Genomic DNA, 22,260 nt, shown 5'->3' with positions numbered 1-22,260 from the left:
GAAAGCCAAATACAGAGAACAGATCTAGTTTGGGCAGTGTTTTCTTAGCTGGCATGCCTGATAGTGATTCATCACACTTAAGTGGAACCATCATAAATTTGGCCTGTAGACTTTGCTAGCTGTCTAAGCTTCACAGTCAAAGGACCAGGACAGGAAACTCCAGAGGGCAATTCATCTCACCCAACCCAGACATGAAGCTTTAGAGCACTTTGACCTTTAATCTATCTTCCTGGTACCAATTAGGCACTGACTTTAGTCAGAGCATATTGCATTTTAAAAAAGGCATATTTTTCCACTGGCTGAAGTAGGGAGACCAACATTGATTAGATTCTATTTTTCAGACAACCGAAGTTAGAGAGAATGAAACTCATTTCTTGTGTCCTCTAACTTGCTGGAGTCATTAATTGTGGATTTTGAATTATTATATCTAGGCAACACCTTGCCTGACCTTATTTCCAGATACCTCATCTAGACACTAAAATCCTAACCTTAAAGTCCAAATTACCTAATGCTCAAAATCAGGAGCTGTTTTGTAATTAAAAAATGGCCTGAGATACCAATCTGAAATCAGCTTGAAGGTCAAACTTCGAAGCCTATTGCTTTTCCTCCTGTATCAATGTTGAGCAGCCACCAGCTAAAGGGTTGTGTAAAGCTCTTACTCAGGTACAGGCATCTGCATATTATCACCACATGTATAAAAGGAATGAACCTGAAACACTTACACTGGGGGAGAAGCAGTTATTTTTAAACACAGCCAAGGTGCTTTCAACAATGGAATTGTTCACATGCAGCTTGATGTGAACAAGAAGCTTTTTTATAAGCTCCGCTGAGAAGGACACCTCAGCCACCCAGTTAAAAATAAATAAATACTATAATGCACAAAGATTTTAGGGATATCTTTTCCATTGTAATTCTAGGCAAAATAATTCACCACTCAGTGTTTAACAAAAAGATTCAAGTGGATGAGTATGGTAGTCGTGCATCTATTCTCGATGCCACCTTTGACTGGGCAGCAATCCAGAACCTGGAAGTCAAACTTCTGCATTTCTGCCTTAGGTTCTCTTAGGCTGAGATGCAGTAGTAGGCATGAAAATAAATGGATGTCATGATAAACATTCTGAACATGGCAAAAAACAGTGTGGTGGAGCAGCAGCTCAAATTTATGTAGCATTTGGTCTCTTCTAGAAGAGGATTAATAGTTAAATAGATTAATAGATTAATATTCGCCGTGTAGCTCTGTTGGCAATGTTCTCTCCAAATTTTACTGTTGCTAATAAGAAAACTTATAAATAAAAGACCTGTATACCATTTGGCTGAGTTATATGCTGTCTTCTTCACTCATCCATTTTCCTCATTAGCAAAGGCCTGAAGAAAAATGACTCCATTTGTACCTATTTCTTATCCAAAATTCCCACCAGATAATCAGCTGTCAGAACATCCCTGTGTTTTAAAGCATTCAAGCATTTCTGGATGAAGGTTTGAGTTTTCTCCTGTGGTAATTACAGGAACAACATGCTGAGCTGCTCTTCAATCAGAAATCTCCTTTTTGCTAAACAAGAATGTGTGACATACAGCTTATGACTGAATGGAAAAGTAAGAAGACACAGCTGCATTTAGCATTTACATAAAACTGAACTTGAGTTTGAGAGACCATTGCTAAAGAATTTGAAAGAATCTCACTGGATCAAATACTGTAACAATAATCTGCAACAGTAGCACAAATTTGCCTGAGCTTCACTTGTCCTAACTTTGTGCTTTCTTCCACTGGGAGGAAAAGTGCCAAATTTCTGAGTTTCTCAGTGATCCTACTGTAGGTACCACTGTTCAGGGGTGAAAGGAAAAGAAAAAAGAGATACAAGACCATTTCCAAATAAAGAGGTAACAACACAGCGATGAGATGTGATGTGACACTGTCCTTGCAAGAGAAGAGATTGGAAATGGGAGAAACAAGTGAGATAAAAGCAAGAAATGGTTCATGATTATAAACAGGCTCATTGTAAAGGGAAGTGAAAAGCTCACTGGATTGGAATCAGTGACTGAAGAAGATGAAAGGGAATGCTGTGTGATGAAAGGATTCCTATTATGTACAGCAACAAGTTCTTGAAAATGGAAATACTGTACTACTGTGTATCAGCTGATTCTAGATGAGCTGCTAGTGAAAGACTGTATGAAAGTGACATTACTCAAGGAGAAGTGGAGGGGAGAAAGACTGAATGAAAAGACTAGTGCATGTATGGAATTGCTGCCAAACTCTTTAAAGAACTAGTGAGTGGTAGGAAAACATCTGCCATTGTATGCCCTTGAAAAAATGTGACCTGTTCATCAGAGCACACTGCAAAAGCAGCCACCAAGAAAGAGCTGCAGGAATTCAACAGGCAATAGTCCTCCAAAAAACACAAGTTATTCAACCCACTACTGCTTGCAGGACAACCTGTGAGAGGATGTTTGTGGCTTAGCAAAAGATGTGCCTAGATGTGCAGGTTATCTCCAGTGGTGCTGGCAGTGAGGAGAGGTGTTGGCTTGCAGTTAGTCCTGTGAAACCATGGAAAAAAGGTATGACAGGATACTAAAGAAAGTCTCAGGGAGATGGCAGGTGACTGCATAAGTACAGATGTAGTCCAAAATCTTGTTATAGGGCCACTACTGAGGTGTCTGCCTAAATTTCACTTCAATTCTAAACAAAGAGCAAGAGCAGAGAGCAGTAAGAGACCAAGAATAAGGAAGCGAAGGAGTGAAAAAGAGTAATAAGAAAACCACTGTACATGTCTTTGGAATAAGCAAAAATGTGCAAATGGCAGTATTGCTTCCTAGTTTTCTCAGTGGTAAAATTGTGAGGCATTAGTAGGTACACTCACCCAAGCAGTTGTGTGAGCAAATGAGTGGGGAAGGGGTGAAGGAGAGGAATTACCAGCAAGAAAAATGTTGACTGGGGGAGAGGATACACAGACCTTCTAGCAGAGCCTGCAGACTGCTTTCTTCTCCTGCCTCCCTCTTCTCATACCACAAACCTGCAAAGTCTGGCCAAAACCACCCTCTCTCCTTTTCCATCCTGCAGAAGGGACTGCCAGAACATCAGGTGCTTCATTGTATTCAGATCTTGTCACTTAGTCATGTAGCTGTTTGTGACTCTAAGTTTGCCCGCGTGTCCCTGTCCACATAAAACAGAGGAGCCAGTCTCCAAAGACAGCCTTTTGTCTTTGCTAAGCTGAAAGAATGAGAGATGTTCTCTAAAAGGATGCCTGAAGGTACAGTGAGATTAGTTCATAGTGCTGAGCCTCAGCTGGACTCTCTGGAAGCTGCAGCTGCTGGGTAGTGTGGCTCTGAATAATAATAGGAAGAAAACACAGAAATGTCACTAGTATTTGCACCTTATAGAAAATGTATTAATTGTGCCAGCTAGCTACTACTGTGCTGCCTTGAAAGGGTGCACAGAAGCACCTCGCTGTCCTTCACAGGACTGAAACCTCTGTGCTTTTCCTTTCATCCATTATTGAGCTTCCCACAGTGTTTCCAGTTCAGAAATTATTTGAAATACTCGTTGGTCATCTCTGCATATATGCAAGATGTTCTGTCCTTAACACACTGAATGTACTGAGCCTTTCCCTTTGGATCCAGGCTACCACATCACAGCATCCTTCTATATTACACCCTCTGAGGGCACATGTTTGGCTTCCCAGAGCAGGTGTGTGATTACCTGGGAACAACTAATTAGCAACAAGTTCTCTATAAAATGCCTAAATCAATTATTATTCAGTCAATATGCTTCAGAAGCCCTGTTTTAGAAAGGAGTCTTATTCAGAAATGTCCTTTGCCTTTGCAGTACTCTTCTCTGCATTCTTCATTGAGCATATAATAAAATATGCATTGCTATAAACTCTTCATTAGTTAAGTACCATAACGATTTCAGGATGATTTGCTCTGACAAATGCAAGATGCTCTGTGCTACAACTATCTTGAGAGGGCTGTGAGCATTAGCTGTCATTCCCTGAGTATATTTCTCATTACATCCCATCATTTCACTGTCTTTCAACAATGATGTCCCTTGTCTTCATTCCAATGTTGCCTTGGGGATAAAGTAATGAGTCCTCAGACCATTTCCACCCCTCCTCCCTCCCCCTAAAGAGAAGGCAAACAAAGTACCAGATAGAGTAGAAGATAAAGAAGCTCACAGAGTAGAAAAGCAGAGAAGGAGATGGGCCTATACATCAAAGAAATTGTGAGTTTTGATTCACTCTGGATCCAGGCATCTCTTGACTAATCTGTAAAAGACACCAGCTTGGTCTATTCTGTAAAACTCCATTGAAATAATTTTAGGTTTCTCATGCAAACTGACTCCTTTTTTCACTGTTTCAGCTGCTGGATTTCAAATATTCTCTGATAGCATTAGGTCATGGACTCAAAAAACAAGTATTCTTGATATTATATTACAGAATGGTATGATAGACCCTGACATCTATGAAATAAAATGAAAGACAGCTAAGTTAATTTTTTACACTGCCAGTTGCTGGAGATGTTTCCACAGCTATTGTATCATGACTGATTTCAGTATATAATACTGAAATTGAATTACAGATACACATAATTTACCACAATATTTGTCTTTTGGTAGTCCTGTGAAAACTGTACATCTTGGACTCTCCATTATTTTAAACACAAAATCATCTGTGCTTCAAGGCTGCATCTCTGTGCCTTTGTATGCAGAGATTAGAAGAACCATTCCCTACCTATTCATTCCCTCTCTTTCCCTTGCCCTGGAACATCTCCATCTGCTTCTCACTTGGCAGGCAAGGTAACATCTGGCCACTGGAAGGCAATTGGCCACTGCTTCTCCCAGCTCTCCTTGTTTTGCTGAAGTGGGGTCAGATCTATCCCTCCCCACTTGCTCTCGGGCTGGGGAAGCTGACAGGGTGCAGAACTGTGGCCTTGGCTAAATGTTAATTCACAGCACTGAGACTGAGTTGCTCAACATCTTTGTGCCTGCGTCCTCAGGGGTCTTCATTTTCATCACCCAATGGGTATTTCAGTTCCCACTTCTTTTGATCAGGAAATAAATAACACTGTTTTTTCTCTAAGTAACTCAGAAACCAACATCTATTTGAAATCTCCACAGTTATCAGTGCTGCTGTCCTCTTTAAACTGCAGAACACTTTACAGCTTTATGCCCATACAAAGCAAGGCAGAGGGTGCTGTTTAAAAATAATTTCCTCTCACTGGGAACACATAGAAGCCACACGTGTAATATGACACACATCTCCTTACCATGGTCCCCTTGCAGCCCAGCAGACTCCTAACCTAAGAAGCTTATGTCCTGGGGAGGCTTGGAAATAGCTGTAACGTGACTTGGGAGGCATGAGGGCCACCTGTAAATAGCACAGCACATTGCCTTTGTTTACCCAGGGAACTCAGAAATAAAAGCAAAATTCATGGAAGAATCACGTGGAAAAAGAAGTCATTCAAGCACTGAGCACAGCTGTTGTACCTTCTGAAATATTGTTTACAGAAAACCATTTCCCTTCAAAAGTGTCCATAAAGAAATGGCACAGAAGGGTTTCATCCTCCTCGTGATGTGTCACAAACACTGCCTTAACAACTCATTGAAGGACTATACCATTCAAAGCTACAGATGTAGCTTTGAAATGTACATGGAGTAGAAGAAAAAGATTCAAATACACAGAAGAGAATAAAATATGCTGCATTCTCACAGAAATACCTCTTCAGCAAAATCCCAGTTTTCTCAAAACTTAGTACCTCTGGCTGTAATGGGGGCAGGGCTTTTTGGTTGTTTCCACTCCCTGCCCCATCCCACCCCATTGTCACTACTGAGGTCCTCCTCATCAGACATCCTTTGCTCATGGACACAGATATTTCTCTCTTTACCCACACCAAGCAATTACTCTGCAGCCTCACCTTCATGGCAATTCTCAAAAAAAGACAAGCAGAGCCTGACTGCACCAATCCTCATCTTACTTCCTTCCAGTTTGTTCCCCTTCAATCAAACATGATCAAACTATATAGTTTTGTTCCCACTGTTGCCACTTTTGCTTCCACTTTTTACCTTCTTCAGGGCTGTAATGTGTCATTTTTAATTCTTCCATCCTCAGATGAGTGCCTGAGCCCATTCCCAAATGGGGAGAATTATCCAAATGATACTAAGACATCGAAACATTTCTAATCACTATAGAACTACCAATAAGAAGACAGATATGGATTGTGAGACTCTAGGAAAAAGCAATAAGCATTTTTGGTAGATAACCTTTTGCCTGACATTTTTCTGCAAGGGCACTTTCAAACATCTGCTGCATCCTGCCACCTTGAACTGTGATAGTGTCCCAACTCATCAGTGATGCCTGGGGTGGTATTTCCATAGCAGACCTCTAAGAAATATGTATATTCCTCAGGAAGGGAAAACACTAATTTGATAACTTGCATTTTCCCCTCTAACACTAATTCTCATGTTGATATTGCAGGACAATGTGAGGAGTAACAACCTGCCAAAGGTTCTGTCTTCCAGATAAAGTGTAAAGCCAAGAGACAGCTACTTGCAGTCACAAAGGATGCTGTGCACCTTTTTTCTAAGGTGCATTATTTCCTGTACTCTGGTAAAATCCCAGCTGTGAACCTTGCATTCTGTCAATCTATTTTCTTCTTAAAATTAAATTGGGTAGGATGGTTTTCATTTCCTGTCCCCTTACTTCTTGTGTTGTGTGGCTACAGGCAGTTAAACTACCACAGTGTTTCACCCTGGAGGTGCCTGTATCTCAGTAAAGGGTGAAATAATCCTTTTATGAAAAGATTTACCTGCCTCACAGGAATGTGGTGAAGCTTAAGCCTTTACTTATTTACTTATTTATTTATTTATTTTAAAGAGGACTGAGATAAAAAGCACCATGGGTACACAGATAACCTGCCTATTTACAAGGAACTGACAAATTTGAAATGCAATTAACACAGATAATTTTGTGTGTGTGTGTGATTTCAGTTTCCTTCATCATTTTTTTGAGAGGAAGAAGTTGGGTTTGATTAAGCAAAATAATAGCAGTTGAAAGCTAATCCAGACAGGAAAGAAAAACCAACCATGGTGCTTTTCTTTAAAGGAAATAATTCTCTCTGCCAGGTAGGATCGCTACGGGACACATAAAAACTATTGTGAAGGATGGCTGTCAGATGTCAAATGCATTTTCAGGTCTTTTCCTCCTGCAGCCACTTTGAAGACATGTGACTCAGCTGTATTTCTTTCTGTTCAGCAAAACTACTGCTTGCTTTGAAAACCAAAGCGAAAACTCAAAAAGAAACACAGAGGGATCTCTGTCAGCAGTCACACAGCCAGTGCAATTCCTGATGAAAATTAAGGCCAGTGCCTAGTTTTCATTGGTACCTTGCCTTTTCTTTCCCATTTTGTTGAGTTTTTCAGAGCTGGAGACTCATCATCTGAGAAAACTCAACCCCTTGAGGTGAAACAAGGGAATGTGCTTAAAATTGAATGTTAACACTGATTTCAACCAACTTATCAAAGACGAGGCGTGCTTAGATGTGATTCCATGCAGTCCTAGCAGAGGGAGACATGAGAAACATCTCTGGTGATTACACTGGAGGATCAATTGCCTTGGTAGGATAACAGCTATTATTAGTCCTTGCTTGTGGCAGCATCCAACCTGACTGAGAAACTTTTTAGTAATAACACAGATCAGTCCCTAATGCTACACTCCTAAATGAAATGTCAGAAGCAGGGGAAAGCAGTACAACGTACAGAGTGCTCCTTGGAATGGTCTGAACTAGGTGAGGTAAATCATCCAGGCAGTCTTATAAGTATGGTTAGGTATTACCTTGAGAATCCTCAGGTCTGTTTTAGGTATCCAGTGTCTGTAGAAATTGTCTGTTTCCTTCTTGATGGGTTTTGTCAAGTACCTCCTGTGGAAGTTTGTAGAAACACTGTATGGAGATAAATAAGTCATCTTTTCTCATTTATTTTCAGGAGAATTTTCCAGCTTTCAGTTCAGTGAGAATTCACAGAACAAAAAATAAATTCTTCCTGTTTAAACTCTCCTTTTGAAGTCTTAGCTTCTTTTCCCCTCCCCCCCCAAATATGTAAATATACTAACAACAGACTGGCCTCAAACTCTGATTTCCAAATGTTTTTTATTAACTAGGTGTTTATTTTGTTTGCACTATCTCATCCCCTTCTTCCCTGGATATTTGAGGATTAGCATATGTTGAAGACAAGATCAAAGAGATCAATTTACAGTTTGTGAGCTTTATAAGGGAATTATTTGATTTTTGCAAACACAACACAGCTGTTGTGCATGCAAAAATCTACTTATTTAATGGTATGTAAAGAAAAGATTTATATCGACTCTTGTTTGCAGAATTCACTCCCCCATCTCTTACAAAAATCAATTAAGATGAAAATGCAACAGGACTGTGTATGCGTTTGTTGTTTTTTTTTTTTAATCAATAGAGCCCCATGTCTCCAGATTCTATTGAATTAGGTTTTCAAAGCTCTTTTGTTCTCACCTGTCTACAAAAAAACCATTCACGGTATCCTGGATCTCAGCTCACAGGGCTGCCTGATCCAAAAGGTAAAGCACTCCATCCCCAGGGAGGGAGCCAGCTGTCTCATTGATTCCTCATGGCTCTTGGCTGATGCTGTTGTAGCATTGGCACAGTTTCCATAGAGAGGTGTATAATGAGGCAGCTCCATGTTAACCATTACCAGGGAGGAGTAAAACATCTGGTCTGGAAGAAAAGAGGAGCCCAGAGATGAACCATCAGCATCAAAGCAAGCATTTTTGGGGCAGCATGCACCACATTTCACTGCCCATAAGTATCCTGAAATCTAGGGATGAAATGGGATGTAAAAATAATAGGGAGAAACCCCATTTTCCAATGTATTTCTTTTCTAAGACTTATGTTCCTGATTACTTAAAACCAGCAGCATTAAAATTCTTCTACTCTGATGAAATAAAGGATACTCAGAGTAAGCCTCACTTTGTGTAAATGCAGTTATTTCCTCAGCATTTTATTTTTTTATCTGTGTGTCTATTCCTTTCACAGACCAAGCTGACTTTTATGTAATACCACTAAAACTCCAACTCAGTGCAACATTTTCTATCCTTTACAGGTTGCAAGTTTACAGCAGAAGTCTGCAAATGCCAGGGAGCACCCAGTCTGTGGGATGGAAGCAATCTCCTTGTGCATTTCTTCCACAATCTGGAGGTGTGAGGATATAAACAGCAAAATTTCTTCATCAACAGTTGGTGGAGATGGTGGGGAGTGTTTTAAAAACAGAGACAAAGGGAGAGAAAAGGAAGGAAGTCATCCTAGGCAGCTCTAGGTAGCAGGTGCATTCCCACCAGGTGCTGGCTCTGTTCTCCACTGATTCCATGAAATCCCTGTCTAAAGCAGCAGGACACTGGCTGTAAACAAATGTCTGAGTGAATGTCAGGTTTGTCGTTTGATTTTTTTTTGTTGTTGTTGTTGTTGTTGAGTTGATACTTTTAAGAAATATTTGGTTTATATTGGCAAAACAAAAGGAGGGAAGAAGTGTCTTACTATCTTTAGCAAAATGGCCTGGGCAGCAGCTTCACTTTCTTCAGTGAAGTTCAGCTTCTCACTGGCTGCGTTGTCAGCTCCCCAGTAAGTGCATGGTACTTTCTCAGCTCTCTCATCATCGTTCTGGACATCCTCCTATCTGGGCAGAGTTGCCTTGACTCCTAGAGGACTGATACTGAGAAATCTGGTCAAGTACCCATGGTTCCAAGCCCCCATGGCAGACATTTCACAGTGATATTTTTTAGTATCTCTTACGGTCATGGTGGGGGTGACTTCCTGGAGTTTTGATGTTTGCTTTGGCATGGTTAGGATTCCCATTTTATCTCTGACTACTTTAGGCTTAATTGTCTGGCTAGCAGAGCTTGCTAGTTGTGCATCAAGACTTCTGTCCTTTTGCCTGTTCATTCTTAATCTGGGATCTTTGCAAAGTATTACAAAGTTGATTGTCTGCAATTTTATTACAATGCTAAGTATGGAATAGTTTAATCTTTCAGGGAGCTTTTAATTAATATCTCTACCAATTTTCTTCCTGTCCAACCAGGCTGTTCATAGTGTGGATTTGATATGATGTACTTTAACTGATAGAGCAAAGAAAATCACTGTTGAAATGTAAGACTCCCATGATCACTCTCAAGCTCTATCAGGACTCCCTGAACTCCCCAGTTTCACGCTGCAAGGAGTCAGATGCACAACAGTAAGTTATCTGCTCCTAAAACAGAATATTAGTTCTTCATCCTCACCCATCTTTTCTTCTGTTTATAAACTGCCCCAGGTAGTTTTCTACTCTGCATTGCCCTTTGTTTTTAATCAGCTCCCTCAACTGCCTCCTCAAAGCAACACATCATGTTCTTTCCTAATCACCTTATGCTGATTTTGAAGTCCATAATATTCTCTGCCTTTTGCATTTGCTGGTCCATCTTTTTCTACTACTTCACCTTCCTCACTGACTCTTTCAGGTCCTCCTCTCTTTATAAATACTGGAAATGCTGAGGCATTTCGAATAAAAGCTCTACTCCCCCATTTAGTGTTATGGGTCTGTATCTGTCTCACTGGGGATGTGAACTCTGGAAAACATCATCCCCTGACTGTTCAGATTGCTGGACCTCTTGGTGTTAAATGTGTGCCCCTTTCAAGCCAGTGCATGTCAATTTTTTTTTTTTTGCATGGACATTGTGGCAGTAAGGGAGGGAGGTATTTATCCTAAGTTTCAGCCCAACAAGGAACTGGGACACTGCTGGTATGGTGTGTATCTCCACAGCCAGGAGCTGAGAAATACTCCCAAATCCTAAGGAACAGATATAGTGAGAAATAAATTTGAAAATATAAAAAAAAAAAAATCCCAAAACAAAAAAGAAAAATTCCCCTGCATTAAAAAAACACATAATAAAAAGGTTCTTTTCAGACCCATCTTATGAATGTAAGTGGCTGATCCATTTCCCCATAGCAATTCCAGTATCAGTCACCTGACAAGTCACTGCGGGGGGAAAAAATAGCATGACATCAAAATGAAATCCTTGAGTATTTCCATTTTGGTGCACAGAACATTTGATATAAAGAGGCACTTGTCATCTCTTCCTTAAACATAGTCTTCTGCCTCTTTTGTTCAAACCACTAAAAGCTAGATAGCACATGCACAGGGAGTAAATTCTTCACAAGCAGGCATCTGGATCAGTATATTGAAATTGAGTCTATTTTTAGGCAACTGATGCTAGCTTCCCTATGAAACTGCATATTTGTATTTTTCAGGCTTTCTGAAGTGGATTCTTGCCATAAATTGATTGTAAGTCATTTGGAGTGCCTGGAAGGAAGGGCCGGCTCCAAAGTCTATTGAAAATACATTAGAGTCTTTCTATTGATTTGAAAAGCTGAAGATCAAGCCAGCAAGGATTCATTCTGTCCATGTAAAATACATGCAATTTGCATTAGAAATGCAACATAAATGTACTTCTTATGCAAAACTCAGCTGAACAACACACTTCACTGCCTATCTAGCAAATTCCACAGCTAGAAAATTCTTCTGTCTTTTAAATCCTTATTCTTATCCAAGGAGCTAACCAGATATTTGGAGTTTTATCAATTGTTTTGTTAAGGAGATAAATTGATGAGAGGGTCTGCAATTGTTGTGGTAGAACGCATTTTATTTATCAAAGAAAAAGCATAAATCCCTAGTACAGCAGGAAGAAACAATAGAATGCTTTTTTTTTGCTTTTTTTTCCCCCAGCATCTTAAATCTGCCCTTTTAACAACCATTCCATCTCAAAAGCTGTTTGTTGTTTGTTTTTTTTTTCCTTTGGCTTTCCTTCAGTCATGCCACACTTAATTCTCTGTCTCCTGTTTTTCTGGTCCTTTCAGCTTGTTTTCCTCATGGCTACTGATTCCCTACTCTGTTCATTAGATCCTTAAGCTCTGAGATTGCTTTCCAGAAATTTTGGGCTGGTGGGATCTGCTCTCTGCATTATAGTAGAAATCCCATCATGTCAGTAGCTGCTTGATGCTCACTTAACTGAGTTCATTTACCTTAAGAGTGATTGTCATGCCCAGTTATTTTGGTGAAGTCTGCTTGTTTCCAAACCAAACAGCTCAGATCTATGACTAAGTTGCAACATGTACCTAGTTACCTTACACCAGATGCTCTATACTAAGTGTCCAAACATCCTTCCTCTTAGGTCATGTCAAATACATAAGACTCGTGTTTAGCTAAGTCCCCAAGGAGTGTCATCCACATCAAAATAAATGTCACATTGACCCACTTGATGTTCTCAGCCACTGAGGCTCAAAGAAGACCTATAGATCAATAGGTTCACACAGGGTCAAATGAGAGGAGCATATGGTTTTAAATCTCTTCAGGAAAAAAATTAACTACCTATCAGGTCATTCCTCAGTCTGTGAATCTATATTATCTTGAGTGATCACATATTACAAAGCAACTTATATATATTAAATTATTACCTCCTGGGAACAGTGTTTAAGCCACAGACTGTTAAGACAAGAGAAATTCAATGTTCAGTGTAATTCTGTTGTATTATTTTTTCTCTCAAGTTCAAATATTTTTATTTCTCAAAGCTTTGAAACACAGGCAAAGTCCACATGCATTCATAGAATTTATTTTAGCAACTACGTGTGATATTTGATTTTGAAGAGATTGGGTAATAGAGATTACTGGAGTCTATTCTAGGGTCAATTACTAATATATAGATAGTTTTTAAAACTCTTCATGTTCTAATTTTTGATCTTGTGTGATGGCCTGGAGAATATTTTTCAATGGAGTTATGAATTCTCATTAATTTAGGAACTCTGTTTATGACTGCTACTTTCAAAATTGAATAAATTTATGCAAAAAGAGGCCCTGCCTGAGAGACAGAAATGAGTTCTCAGGGCCTTGTATGGTTTCTGCCCAGCAAAATAATGGAAGTCACTGCCTGAGCCATTAAGTCTTACTGATTTCAAATAGCAAGGTAAAGAGGAGACAGAGAATGGAAACAACACAGAGAAAGAACAGGAGGATGAGACATTCAAAACTGTATTTTTACTAGTAATACTAACAAAAGTACTAAAAAAAAACCCCTTAGAACAGGAAAGAGAGTCTGGTAGACAAAGATCCAGAAGTCTTGAGAAATTTTAGTCACAACATTAATTACCCTTTAAAAACATCTTAAAGGCTGGGATTTTGTTTCAGACCTACAAATCTGCTTTGTTTTCTTTTTCTTTCATTATTGGTATGCTTAAGCTCTTTTGCAAAGGCTGAATGTATTTAGCTTCAGCTGTCACAGAGCTCTGCAGAGTTTAATAGCCTGTCACAGTTACCTCAGGAGAGAGCTTTTTCTGGGCCTTGATGAAATCAAAACTATTTCAGCAGAATATACGTGAGAACAGCAACATCCAAATGTTTCTGGAATTGTATTAATTAAAAAAGAAATGCTTTGTGTAAGGTTTGCATGCCCCCTCCCTCTTACTGCTGAATAAAAAAAAGCCTATGCACACAAAAAGTAATAAATTGTGACAGTGGAAAAACTATTGTAGTTAGTGGCAAGAAACCCACAGACTGTTCAGGTTTCTATATGAGCTTTATTTTCCTACTTATTTGGGATCCTTGCTATGCTTTATCAAGATGAAAAGTTGTAACTACTTACAAAATACGTTTACTCAGGTCATCTACTCCCTAATGGAAGGTTTTCACCTGTGAACCAGTATATAGAAGATGGGCACTATTGCTCTCCCTGTACTGTCTAAGTACCTTTAAAGAAGAAAAGGATTTGCTTATCTGTTGTAATGAGCTGACATGGAGGCACAAACAAAAGGAATCCCTATTTGAGGGGCTTTAATTTCCTCATACATTGCACCTCTAACTTGAATTTGTCAACTCTACTCACATAGCCAGTGAAGTTTCAGTTCTGAGCCTGGCTATACTTGAAAAGTCAAGTGTAAAATATTTGATGAAGGTCATGTAAAACTCTGGGATGGAGTGAGGAGTTGAAAGGTCTTTCCCTCAAATGGTTTGTTCCCTTCTAGTGCACCTGGAATGGCCCTGAGAACTGAAGCACTCATATAATGAATAACCTTTCCACTAAAAATTGCTGCAGGCACACTGGGCAGCTGGAACAAGGAAAAGTGGGAGGACTAAGGTAGCTGATAACACTTGGTAAACTATTAACCAGCCCACACACGGGCTCTAAAGGTTTGTGTGTGTATATATTAATCTTTTCTGTAAACATGCAGAGGACAATTATGGACACAGTGGCTTAAACTGCCAGTGTTAATAGATTGCTGACCCAACACAATTACTACTGCACAACTCCCACAGGTATCTGTCCTTTCTGAAGAGAAGGACATCCTAGTTTGGTCTTCACATCCTGCAGAACTGGATGGAAAAGACAGAAAGCAGTTCTGCAGGGGGGGGAAACACAAAGAAGCCCAAAACAAGAGAGTGGTTCTGTATGTACATGTGTGTGTGACTGGTGTTTGGCTCATGCTGAGAAACATAAAGAATATCACAGAAAAGCTCTTTGTGGCACCTAATACAGAAGATCATCTTGAACTGTGTGGTGCCTCTCCTTGCTCTAATTCAGTAACCCCAGCACAGAGAATGCCTGGAGCCTGCAGTTCATGGTTCTGCTCAATGGCCCCAGGTTAAAAAGCAGATGTATTCCATCCACCTAAAGCCCAAATACTCAGGCTATAAAAGCAAAGTAGCTCTCAGTGAGGATGTATAAGCACAAAGCATCAAACCCTGAATACACATGAGTATTCACATATCTGCATTTGAGTGCATGTCCTGTGTGTTTTGGAAGCCCCAAGATGCCAGCACAACTATAACGTGCTGATCCATCTACTCTGGGCATTGTGTTTTACTGGTTGTATATAATAATAATTTTTAAAAGGCCACTCTTCCACCCCAGAAGTACATACATATCAACTCTGAGAAACGTTGTTTCTCCCTATATCAAAGTGTCTGGCTTCCTTTTGCAATAAAAGGTGCTATATAAGGCAAGATATGACAAGCTGAGCAATAAAATTAGAAATTCTAATCTCTCCATGCTGGGCACAGAGAGAAGTTCATTGAAGCATTGGTTTACTGAAGTATGTTATCGAATTGTGATAAAGCAGATAAAAAAGGAATGGAAATGGCAAAGTTATTAAACTAATTGTATCTGCAAGGATATTAATTTAATTTATCTCACTTTGTTATTATTGCCATCGAGCTCAAACGCAAGTCCTGAAGTATGAGTTAAATAGATGACTGAATTCAGGGAGAGGGGAGGGGGAAATAAAGGATTAACAATTATAAATGCCACTTCCTTACATGAATTTGAGAAAGAATATCCTTCTTCTAAGTGATTCTTTGATATCCTTCTTGTTTTCTAGTCTTCTTTTTAGGAATTTTTATAAGCCCTCACTTTAAAAGAACCTATAAAGAGGACTGGTGTGTATAATTTTGCCTTACTGAACATAAATGTGTTTGCCAGATATTAAAACTTCATTTGCTGGTGTTTCAATGGAAGCATATGGAAATCAGAAGACCTAATGACCTCAAAGAGAATTGTGAGTGGTTCTTCTTCTGCCTACAAATAAACAATACACTCTAATTAGTTTTTAAATTTGTATTAGGTGATCGTGGTGCTAGCACACCCTAAAAAGAATTAAAATGTGAAATATATGGTTTCTGGTTTATGCTTCCTTTTCAGTGTATGGGGTTCTTTCTTTACATATCTCCTTTCTTTAAAGAAAGGGTTAGGGTTTTGTTGGTTTCTTATATTCTACATATAGCCTGCATCCAGAGGCTACTACAATAAACCAGTGTATTCTGATGGATTAAAAGTGAAATTTCATCTTCTTTGAAAGAAATGGCAAAATTTCAAGTTGTCACCTAAGGTAGAAATATTGGAATCAGAGATAGTTATCCTCATCCTGACTGAGGATATATCTATAATATATACTGCAGTTTCAAGTCACTTGCTGAGGGTAATTTAATCTTAGAAAGACAATTTTAATAGAATGACTGCAGTGCTTCTGGTACCCAAGGAGGCTCGTTCAGAGCCTGGAAATATAACCAAGGCCCTCCAGCAGAGCCTTCAGTCATCTCCTTAATCTCCTTGTACTTTAGTTTTCTTGTTGACAGAGTGGAAGACAGGTTGGAAGTGAGAACTGGGGCATAAGATACGAGGTACAACTAACCTTTCTAAAGTATTATGACATTCTGAATTTAAATTATAGAAAAAAAATCAAAGTAACAAACAAGCAAGAAACAAAATTCAACCTTCATTCTGTGAATTCACTCTTCTAGCCCAATTTTACATTTGCCTCTTTTTATTCCTTGTCCCTATCACTTCCCATCCCTGGCAAAGTATCCATTTCCAGTAATTAGAATATCATAGGTAAAGATATGAATATCATAGGTAAAGTCCACTCACATATTTCTTCATACTGGACTGAAATTACCCCTTGTTTTCATTTGAAGTCTCTAAATGGAGAACACCTTCCATCACCACTCCAACACCTTCCAAACAAAACTAGTCAACCCTAGAATCTAATTATACAACAACAACAAAAACCACAACAGTATAGATGGTTTCCTAAAGATTAGGGTGTACAAGGGGGTTCTCTGGTATCTTTTCAGGTATCAGGACTGTGCTCGCACTGCAGCCCTTCCTGGAGCCAAGAGAAAGGTATTTATTTCTTTCTGTCATAGAATCATAGAATCATAGAATCCTAGGGGTTGGAAGGGACCTCGAAAGATCATCTAGTCCAACCCCCCCTGCCAGAGCTACCTGCCCTGTCACTACCCACTAGTACATATTTCACAAAGTATTAGGCAACTCTTCTTTGAGATGGTTGTTTTTCTCTCACACTGGTTGGAATAGGTCAAAAAATTCAGTGGTTACAGGGAGATGAGAGAAGGGAACAGTAAAACACATATATTAATCCAGCCATGATTTCATTAGCCATGATTTTTTTAGGAAACTGAGCTGAATCTGTTTGGAATAACTTCAAATAGTTTAAGAAGGATAAACATTCAGAACTGTAGAGAGTTTGATTAATTTCCCATAAAAATCAGACTACAGTGTATTAGACCAAGTTTTAAACCTCAGTCCTGCAAAGCATTTAACATTCATTCTTAAGGTAACGTGTTTAAGATGGACCAAGTTCTTAAAAGACTTGTTAAATTGCAATCGTACTTTGTGTTGAAAGTTAGGATTCAGTTTTTATGAATTTAAAATAATAGCCAAGCCAAGGGTAGCCAAGGTTTGTTGTTACAGCTATGTGCAGCATGGTAATCAAGCCTGTGATGTCTGCAGCATCACCCACATCATCCCTTCTGAAATGTTTCCCTCACTAGGCTGAGCTCTTGAACTAAGTGGTGTGTTGCCTACCATGCAATGGACCCAGAAAAAAAGGAAAAGAAAGGAGAAAATAGAAAGCAAAATACCATTTTGGTTACCATATGCTTAAGTCAGTAATCATTGTTGGAGCACATGTTGATTTTTAGTACTAAAACAAAGGGTTTAATATTACAGATTATAGAGAGATTCATGTGAAAAAAGTGGCAGATATAGACAATCAAAATGTCTATTGAGGCATGGAGCTGCAATACAAAAGCAATCAGTGCAGAAAGCAAGGCACTGACAATACAATTTTAAATTCCTTTGATAGACAAACCATTTCATCTTATCTGTTGAAACTTCTCAGGGTGATTGAGTATAAAACTCATTACGAGTACTGCAGCATGTCCCACAAAACCACTTTATTCATTCAAATGAAGATTGGAGAATGTGGGTAAATACAGCATCCCTGCACTCTAAAAATTCTTTACAGATAAATCCTTTGCCTACATTTGTTCTTTGTGCACTTTGCATGAGTCTCATGCAATATCCCTGCCCACTGTAGGAAAACAAGTACAGAGTATATGCCTGTGAAGTGTATTTACCATTTAGAATGGTCAGTGAACACATTCAGGGTCTTAACGATATTGGAAAGCATTGAATCCTTAATCTCAGCTTTTATCATTTAATATTCTTGGTTGAGTATCTCAGATGTTGTTGAAGCATCACAGACTACCTAGTCATGCCTTTAAATGGAGAGAGTTCTTTGGCTGGCAGAGTCCATTCAGTCACACTGTGTGGCAACATACCTTGCATTCTGATACAAATGCTCATTTATCACTAAGTACTTTTCACATCCCAGTTTTCCTCCAGGGCCTATGGATCTCAAGCAGTCTGCAGCCCATGTCAATCTATGTCACTGGCTGGCACCCTGAATCCTAATGTAGAGGGACCTATTTTCTTCTCATCTGAATACAAAGTCTCAAAAATTATGAGAAATATTTTGAATGCACATGATTAAACATATTTCTACATTTTTCAAGATGGTAAAACTTCTAGAGATCTCAGTGTCAATGATTAACAGTACTTTGGGATGTCATTTTTCACTCCAAATCCAGCCCTAGCTGATTTGATGCTGTCTGAAGCCTGAGCAATGATGTAGCACTGGCATGTGGGGATCTGGGATTTCCAGTGAGCTCTGCATTAGACCCCGATACAATAATTACTATTGTTTGCTCTGCTTTGTAGTGGAAAGCTAGTGAAGATTCTAACTGTGCTTTTCCTTTCTTTTATTTTTTCCCCTCTCATCCTTGCTCTAATGTCTGTAATTGTGATACCAGCAATCTGAACTACCTTGCTCTTTTCCTTGTTGAGTAATTTGGTTTGAAAGCAACTCCTGTTCTCAAATTCAGTAACCTCTCAGGGAAGAGGTGAAACAGAGAGGTCATTTGAAATACAGAGACTATCAAAAAGGTTTAAATAACTGAATCATTAAGATTCTGTAACCTACTCTTCACGACAAAGATGGTAATGAGAAGAGGAAATAGCATACTATGTAATGTATTCATTGGGAAAATTACTGTAATGAAATTTAAGCACAGGAAATAATACAAATGTAGCCTGTTCTCAGTATATTCTAAAGATTGACATTTCTATATAACTTTCTTCCTGTCATTGCTACTCTTGTATAAAAATCAAACCATGCTTTCATCTTACAAGACACATTTTGCTCAACATACAAATGTATGACAGAAAATTGTAAGACCAGATAAACGATCAAGTGGTCAGAGTATTTATTTACCATTCATACAATTCTTATGCTCAAATCTAAAGGCAGTATCTACCATTCATTACAGCTACATTAACATTTATAAGGTATAGAATAGCCTTTGGAAAAATCAAAAATAAATCTCTATGTACAACCTCTTCTTGGACCACTAAGAAAATTGTCTTCTACGAGAACATATTGAACATACTGTTTCTCAAAGTTTAGAAAATCCCAGGACATTCTGATAGCAAAAAAGGTTAATTTATTATTTCTGTGGTGAAGAACTAAGAGAGAAACTTGTAAAAGCCTGCCCAGGAAATAAAGCTCTACCTATTGCAGGTCTGCCTATTTCAATGGCTGTCTCTTAAAATGTACTGTGCACAACATTAAAATGCTTTTTCTATAATAAATTAATTGTTCTTGGGTATTTCGCTACAGTTTAATTCAAATATAGAGAAGGTAATTTTCTGCTCAGGTTCTCCTCCATAGTTTACTCAATGTCAGCCAAAGCCTAGTTCTGAAATCTCTGCCTCAAAACTTGAACATCTTGGACATCACCAACTTCAAAAAAATCCCAACTACTAATAATGGGAACACATTAACTGAAATGTAGCTCTCACTAGAAATCACGTCATGTTAACTAATCCCATCCTGTATAATTCCAAAACACTTTAAATACTCTATGTAGCATTCCTCTAAACATTGAAATGCAGTAAGAGTAGAAAATTCAACAAGTGTCTTAATGGTACATAAAGAAATACTTCAGAACATTTAAGATGCCCAAAGCAACAAGGAATATAATTGTGATTGCTTCATAGCCACAGGAAACAGCACACACTTTTTTTTTTTTTTTTTTTTTTTTTCTTTTTTCTTGGGGGGGGGTTACTAGTAATTTTTTCCAATATATATTGATGAATTTCTGCAAAATTCAGTTAAACTGGATTTTAAAGCCTTAGAAATCAAGAGATATTGTTCAGTCATCCTCATTTTTCATCAGTCTAATTCTGGCCCAACAACATTACCTCTGGTAAACTGAACAGCTTGAGCCTTTCTGATGATTATCCAAATCTGCCTTTTTGTATTGACTACAGTACAAAGATAATTATCATAAAAAGCTGTAGTCCTGAATCCCTCTCTGATCCAAGCTGATGCCACAATACCAGCACTATGAACCTGTTGCATTCTAATGAGGCACTGAGTGGAATCAGGAGTTTTCCTTAGGATAATTCCATGCAGGTGATTACTTATCACTCACAGTATCCACAGACCTGTCACCTGCAGTGCCAAATGAGCAAGAAGTTACAAGTACTTCCACAGCTCACTCTTATTATTGGCCTTGTTCTAAACTCTAAATCTCCTCTGGTCGTGAGCACAGAAGGGGGACTGGTGCAATGGGGCCTAATATTCCTGAACTCATAAAATCTAACATAAACTCAATGCAGGGAGGCACAGTTATGTAACTCTTGTTCATAATCTTTGTCTAAAAGTCAATTAAATGGGCCACATGCACATGTCATCAAAAGATTACTTGTGCGGAGGCACTAATGGACAGGAAGAAGATGCTAATTTTTATTCTTTAGACTCACCTATAATGATGTGACACTTGACAGCTGGGGATGTTTTTTTCTCTTCCCATCTGGCTTGCTTCCTCTGAGTAGAATTCCAGCACTCCTTGCATCAGTAAGCATCCCTGTGTTTCTAGTGTTACATTTTCACTTGACATAATAACAAATGAAAGTGTTCTTCTGTATATCCAGTTCTGTTTCACAGAACTGGCAACTGCCAGATGGAAGAGGAAAAGACACTCTGATTTCAATAGTTGACAGAACTGATATGCAGAGAAAACCAATCAGTGCCAACCAAAGAGAAACAGGACATTACAGAGAAACTGTATGTTAACATCAGACTCCGAGATCTCTAAATAACATTCAAACCTCATCCTTTCCTGACCCCAGCTGTCACCAGCCATCAGACCTAAACAGTTGCTAAGTTCATGTTTTTCTTCCCTGACTCATAGTGCTCCCATGGTGCAGTGGCTGTCAAGCACAGATCACATCAAATAGATTCTAGAAAGACAGGGGGCAGAATGAGTGTAGCTTAGCACCCATCTACTTTCTGGAAACCAAACTCCATGGAAACTTGGGAATCTGGGGGTCCTAATGTATGAATCACATACCTGAGACTTGGGATCCTTCATATAGCTCACCTCCAGAAATCAGCACCCTCAACCATTGCAGTACTCCAAGTAAGGGCCTGGTAAGAGAAAGCAGGAATGGGAATCAGATGAAGAAACCTGGATGGTCTCCACAGATTCAGTTATTTTCTTCTATCCTAGTGAAGAAAGGGGAGAAAAGGGCAAGAGTGTAAGAAAAACTTTGAGAACTGCAAGTAAATTATACGGAGGGCACAAAATATGACATTTTCTTAGTGTAAATTCTTGTCTTACACTGGAATACTGTTTTCACCCTATTTGAATTCATGGTCATCACCACATATACAAATCTGTCCATAGAAGGTGCAGGTGTCACCCTGCAGGTACATCTAAGGATTTGAGAAACTGGGGTGAGGGCAGTGGACTTGTCACAGGTATTTTTCCTACCACAGTCACACATTTTGATCTGAGTGACATAAAAAGGCTCTGTGACTCTGGAAAACATGGAGAGTTTGCTGCACATCTCACGCATATCAATTTCTCATATCCTAAAACTTCACTAGAGCAAATTCTAGGGAAAGCTTGTCTACAGAAGAATTTTAATGTGTACAGAAACTTCTTTCCAACACTTCACATGATATTACCAGGCACGTGACAAGCCCTGGATGGAGCTTTTACGACACCTGACAGCTAGAGCCTTCACATGCCTTTTCAATGACAGCTGCTGAGAAGAAATAGCATCCTCCAGCTGCACAACTTTATCCTTCTCTCACTTGTGAATTGAGATGTTTGGCTTTAAAGTGGCACTTTATACTGTACTCTTAAAACTGCAATTGTCACTTGATGAAAGGAAGCCAAATGCTCCATCAGTGACATCTGACAGCAAATAAAAATCTCCTTCCTAAGGGCATAATGGGCAGGATGCAGCCATTTCATTCTTTTGACTTATTAAATCACACTATTAGAGATTAACT

The 22,260-nt window shown here is 38.9% G+C and overlaps 1 long non-coding RNA gene across 1 annotated transcript in view; it reads right to left on the bottom strand.

The window, feature by feature from the left end:
- Positions 1-21,451, bottom strand: part of LOC139793686 (uncharacterized) — a 35,062-nt gene extending 13,611 nt beyond the window's left edge. Inside the window, exons 1-3 of the long non-coding RNA XR_011724717.1 lie at positions 21,341-21,451; positions 8,512-8,733; positions 7,824-7,929 (exon numbers count right to left, since the gene is read on the bottom strand). This is a non-coding gene — a long non-coding RNA (uncharacterized lncRNA). The remainder of the gene's footprint in view (positions 1-7,823; positions 7,930-8,511; positions 8,734-21,340) is intronic.
- Between the last annotated feature and the right edge of the window lie 809 nt (positions 21,452-22,260).

The sequence above is a fragment of the Heliangelus exortis genome, chromosome 2 (genome assembly GCF_036169615.1).
Source record: "Heliangelus exortis chromosome 2, bHelExo1.hap1, whole genome shotgun sequence".
NCBI lineage: Eukaryota > Metazoa > Chordata > Aves > Apodiformes > Trochilidae > Heliangelus > Heliangelus exortis.
This window is presented reverse-complemented; position numbering and strand designations above follow the sequence as displayed.